Here is a 5,803-nt window from a genome sequence, read left to right as displayed (position 1 = left end):
TACCTCCAAATGCAGTTGGGTTACCCAGGGCCATCTTCAGTTGCTTTCTGTAGAGCTCCAAAGGTGGAGTTTCCCCAGTTCTTTGGCCTTTCAGGCAGTTCTGAACCAATCTTGGGGAGACATTTTTTTTGCCTTATTTTCAGTCAGTTTCCCTCTTGCCAATTAAGAGTCTTTCCAGATGACCTTTTGCTCTGCTCCTCTGAGAAGAATTAGCCTTGTCTCCTCCATAGCTAAGAAGATTTTTCCCTATGAGGCCAGTAAATTTGAACTACCAACACCCAGATGGTTTGGGTAGTCCATCAGCAGGGGTTGTCAAGACCTTACTGAATCAAGCTCAAACCTACCATAGAAAGATGATCAATGTCCCTTGTATCCATCTCTTCTCCTCAGCTGTGGCAGTCTGTCCCAATGGGGATTTATGTGCAGTGACACTGACTCAGTAAGTCTAAGGGGCCCTTTTTCTTTATCCTTGCACTCAGGAATTAATGTGTCCCTGCAGTTTGTGTTTCCACAGGTGTTGCTTAGGGCTTTATTTTTTTAAGGATTTTTTTAGGATGTGGTTTTACTGCTTTTGAAAGAGAAGTAGAATAAAATTATATGAGAACTGCAAGAAAAAGAGAACTGAGCTAGCATCTGCGTATCTGTGGGATTTCAACACACAAGATGCTCTTCCTTGACACCTCATGGTAGTTCCTGCAAGCAGCTGATCAACAACAATGAAATGAAGTGTGAAAATATATGAGAGAACAAGGATAGAAAGCAAAAGGAAAGGACAATAAAGTTACACCAGGGCGGGTTCTTCTGTGGGAAAACACCAGTTCCAGCATTTCTGTTTAGCCAGGTCACTTTTCAAGTTCAGTGTGCAAGTGCAGTTACAGGGTGACCAGGGTTCAACCCCAGTAACTCCTCCTGCTCAGCTGTTGGAGCCCAGCCAGGGTCTCTCTCCAGGGCTGGTTTTCATGGCTGCTGCTCCCCAGGCTGCAGGTTCAGCCGGTGCTGAGGTTGGGTGTGTAACCCAGAGACACGCACGCACATGTCCATGGAAAGGACACAGACATGGCCAACTGCACAGACAAGGTGTTGCCTTAAACAGCCCCACATGTGACATGACCAGGACTGACAGAAAATGCGAGTGTAGACAGCCCAGTCTCCTTCCTCCTCTCCACATGACCAAGATGGAAGCTCACTAGTGAAAATATACACAGCCACACTCTCCAGATCTACAGGCACACTCACAGGTGCTTCAAATATGACATGAGCCCTCAGCCTGAGCAATACCATATCTTGGCTCTCCGCCAAAAGAACACAGGTCTTCTACTTGCTGGCAGGTGCAGCTTGTTGCTTACTAGCCAAGCCAGGCACACATCACACACTTATCTCTGATATTCTTGCAGTTATGGGCACCCTGAGTTCCAGCATGAGTCTTGTGCCTGTGTGATCCCTGCTTGGATCCGTGTCCTACTGGTGTGGTAGTCAGCAAATCACACCACTCTGCCTCATTATGAAGCAAAAAGATGTTTGTTTGATAAACTTACAGAAAGAGATACTGTCATATTCCATATACCCTTACAAGCTTGACTTCCCAGACTTAATAAGTCAGAAGTGCTACAAGTTTGCAGACACGAAGAGCAAGATGAGTCTAAGCAGGACAGAAGGAGATTTCTGTATAGCTGGAACTGAAGGAGAAGAGACAACAAGGCTCAACAGAACAATTTTTTAGTTTCAGACCTGGTCAGCCTCTTAAATCTGGTCTAGCAGACCCCACATCCTGCAAGCCAGACATCTGCAGGCACATGTCCTCCGAAAGGTCGTGGACATGGCCAACTGCAGAGGCTACCACAGTCTCTCTATCACATGTCACTGCCTCTGTTCTATCTGAGGTTTTAATGCAAGGCCAGCCGTGGCTTCCCTGTCAAAATATCACGCACTGCTCTTTCCCACACTGTATTCAACAATGCTTGTTGAAGACACTCTCAGACCCATAGTGACCACCTAGTGACACTCTAGCTTTTCCCTACTGTATTTTTCTGAAAATTGTCAAACTACTGCAGACATTTTCCTCTGACTGGACATCAGTAGTGCCTCACATTCTTTCAACCAAAAAGTCTAGGAGAAATTTAAAAGAAAATCAACCAAACAAACCATCCTCAGTTTTTGTTTCTCCTATGCTAAAAATACATTTTCTGATAATGTAGATTTTCAGGAACATATTAAGTGATAGCAAAAGCTGTTTTGTGAAAACAGAAACCAGAATTATTTTAAAGAACTGAGAAAGCAACAGAGGTTGGCAGCTGACTCCGGGAAATGCTGTAGGAATGACTTTGTAATATTGTCCAGAATGCCTGTTAGTTAATTTCAAACCCAGCAGAGAGGAAGCATACCCTCCCGCAGCCTGACTCTGTAAAGGAAGTTCTTAGTGATTAGTGATAAAAGGCAGGCAGTTAATACTTATGAAGGAAAACGTTGAAATACAGCTAATTCTGCAATTCATCCTATGTTTAATTCAATTCAATAACTCATTAGATGATCTTTCTGGTGATTGACAATTTGTCAGGTACACCAAAGCAGAAAGGGAAGTCAGCCCTCTCTGACCCTTGGAAGACAGTGACCAGAGGGAGGATGGGCTGAGTCCTGAGGACACACTCCAGAACTGACTCCCAACATTGTTTAAGGGGTGCTTTGTTCAGCAAAGAAGAGTTCCGGTAGGACTGGCTGAGAGCTAAGTCTGGCATTTGGGAGAACCAATATGTGATGTAGGAGAATATTTATGCCCATGTAGAGAAGAACATAAAGGACAATGGGGAAATGAGGACAAACAAGATCTGTGGTTCAAAAATCTCAAAAGACAGAAAAATAAACTGGGGGAGAACAGTCTCTGCTTTCTTGTTACATAGGCAGAAATGGAAATGGTTGATATAGGAAAAATATTAAAAAGCAATACCTTATGACACATTTACTTCAGATTGAATTGAGAAAATATTTGGAGTCATATTTAGCAGAATAATATTGCTGCTTGGCAAATGTGTGAATCTAATCGGATACAAGTATTTAATTTGAAAACTGACAGTATACAGCACCATTTTAAATATTTGGTATTTCCTGAAATATAAGCATCTGCCAAGATCTCTGGGTTTTTTTCCCCAAGCTTCAGCTTTAGGATTTGGACTTTCAAGCTACTTTTTACACCATACTAATACTCTCTATTTACACCCTGTTTCTGCCTTCTACATGGTGACCTTCTTTCTGGTTTTGAGACAAAATATTGGTGATTTTGATTATCATCTAGTATAGTACCCTTTACATCTCTTACTACACATAAAGATGTGTATGAATACACATGTGATAGAATCAGAGAATGGTTTGGATTGGAAGGGACCTTAAAGAACACTTCAATGGATGGTGCATCCACAGCTTCAATCACTGAACATGAGCCAGCAGTGTGCCCAGGTGGCCAAGAAGGCTAATGGCACCCTGGCCTTTGTTAGAAATGGTGTGACCAGCAGGACCAGGGCAATGATTGTCCCCCTGAACTTGGCACTGGTGGGGTCACACCTTGTCCTGTGTTGAGCTTTGGGCCTCTCATTTTAAGAAAGCCATTGAGGTGCTGGAGCATGTCCAGATAAGGGCAGTGATGATGGTGAAGGGGCTGGAGAACATGTCTGAGGAGAAGGGGCTGAGGGAGCTGCATTTTGTCCTGGAGAAAAGGAGGTTTAGGGGGGGACCTTTATGCTCTCCAGAACTACATGAAAGGAGCTTGCGGAGAGGTGGTGGTTTGTCTTTTCTCCCAGGTAACTCACAATGAGACAAGGTGAAATGGCCTCATGTTGCACCAGTGAAGGTTCAGGTTGCCTATTAGGGAAAAAAGTCTTCACTGAAAGAGTGGTTAAGCATTGGAGCAGGCTGCCCAGAGAAGTGGTGGAGTCACCATCCTTGGAAGTGTTCAGAAAACATCTAGAAGTGGTACTTTGCAATATGGTTTAGCAGGCAGTGTGGCTTTCAGTTGATGGTGGGACTTCATGATTTTAGAGGCCTTTTCCAACCTTAATAATACCATGATTTGAAGAAGGAAAGGGGATTTAAATGCCACCTCTGTCACTTGGATATCTCCCATTGCAACTCTTTGAAAAACTAAGGTTTTGTATCAGTTGTGCTTCCCAGGTAAGCAAAAATGTGAACTGCAACAGGAAGAAAAATTCTACAGCCCATGAGTGTCATAAAGTACTTTAATGTGTGCCAACCACTGTGGTTCATCCAGCTTCTAGAGCATAAGGACAAACAAAAACCAAAGATCTAAGGGTTATCAAGACACTCATGCTTAGACAGGCTTTTGAACCAGAGCAATGAAATGCCTGGATGTCTGTGTAGAAACATCTGAAATAAATAAAGTACAATGGTCAATGAATTTTGATCCCTGAGGGTAATATCAGCCACTTTCAGTTCCATTGACTGGGTATTTCACAAGACTTCTGTGCAAGCTATAAATGGAGGTAAGTAGGAAGCCTTTCACAAACAGCAGCCCCGAACTGTAGGAGTTGCCCTGAGGTCTCCACATCCCTGAAGCTGACATCAAGGTGAGAGGCACACATTTTACATGAAAACAGGCATGATTTCTTAGGCAGCTGCTGTGAAATGCAGTTAAAGAGTTTTTAGTGGTATGAGAGCTGCAGCACATACATGAAGATCTGATGTCTGTATCAGTGTAGACTTATCCCATCTTTCAGGTGATGAGAAGATGGCTGCAGGACAAAGATAGTCTACAAAAGGAGAGGGTGGAGAGGGCCATTGCTACACGATTCTGAGGGGTGAAAATGAGACTATTTTATAACTTAATCTTCACATCCACCTAAACCAACACACACATCTAATTAAAACTAACACCTGTGGTAACATATTTAATTTTACTTTTTTCCTCCAAATTCAAATTACTGTATCATGCCTTCACTCTCTTCAAGCTGCTGTTGTTTTTTCTTTATTACAAATGTTTTGCTTTTCCTTTTTATTTTCTTTTCTCCATGCTCCTCATGATTTTGTGCCTGTTTCCTAAAGTCTTCTGACAAACATTGCATGTTTTCCTGTCTTCCTTTCATGCAGGCTGTCCTCCAGATCCTACAGCAAGAACTCCAAATACCAGAAGTTGACTGAGATGGGAAAAATCATCCTTTATGAGCATGCCAACTTCCAGGGTTTGTCCAAAGAATTCACCAGTGACGTTCCCAATCTAAAAGGTGTAGATTGGAATGATATTGCCTCCTCAGCAAAAGTAATTGGCCAGCCTTGGGTGGTTTATGAGCACGTAAACTATGGCGGCCAGTTTATGGTACTTGAGGAGGGAGACCATAGCTTTTTTGGTAGAAAGATGAATGATAAGATCAGTTCTCTGCAGATGATCACCGAAGACCTGCACAATCCCCAGATCACTCTCTATGAACATGCCCAGTACCAAGGGAAGACCAGGGTAATAACAGAAGGAACCAATCTGGCTGCGGGATATGATAATGATATTATGTCTTCTCACAAAGTCCAGAGAGGTGCCTGGCTGTTGTGTGAACACAGTGATGGAAGTGGAATCCAATACCTTGCACGAGAACAGGAACACCTTCCAAATTACAGGGCGATCAACTTCAATGACAAGCTTTCATTCCTGCGTCCCCTTCGACCTGGCCGTTCCTATTAGTATGCAAATCCTACAATGCCGAGGGAAGATGCAGCCCCAGCAAGAAATTGAAGACCCAGATCTCTGTCTTTGCTTGTATCACTTCCTTTGTCATTTGTTTTACAATGCGCTTGCAGTATCTCAGCCTTT

General features: G+C 43.1%; 1 long non-coding RNA gene across 1 annotated transcript; it reads left to right on the top strand.

The window, feature by feature from the left end:
• Positions 1-4,501: 4,501 nt before the first annotated feature.
• LOC139679842 (uncharacterized) lies at positions 4,502-5,110 on the top strand. Its single transcript, XR_011699254.1, has 3 exons — positions 4,502-4,571; positions 4,722-4,802; positions 5,092-5,110. It is a non-coding gene; the product is annotated as an uncharacterized lncRNA (long non-coding RNA).
• Positions 5,111-5,803: the final 693 nt, after the last annotated feature.

Source organism: Pithys albifrons, chromosome 1 (assembly GCF_047495875.1).
Source record: "Pithys albifrons albifrons isolate INPA30051 chromosome 1, PitAlb_v1, whole genome shotgun sequence".
NCBI classification, from domain to species: domain Eukaryota; kingdom Metazoa; phylum Chordata; class Aves; order Passeriformes; family Thamnophilidae; genus Pithys; species Pithys albifrons.
This window is presented reverse-complemented; position numbering and strand designations above follow the sequence as displayed.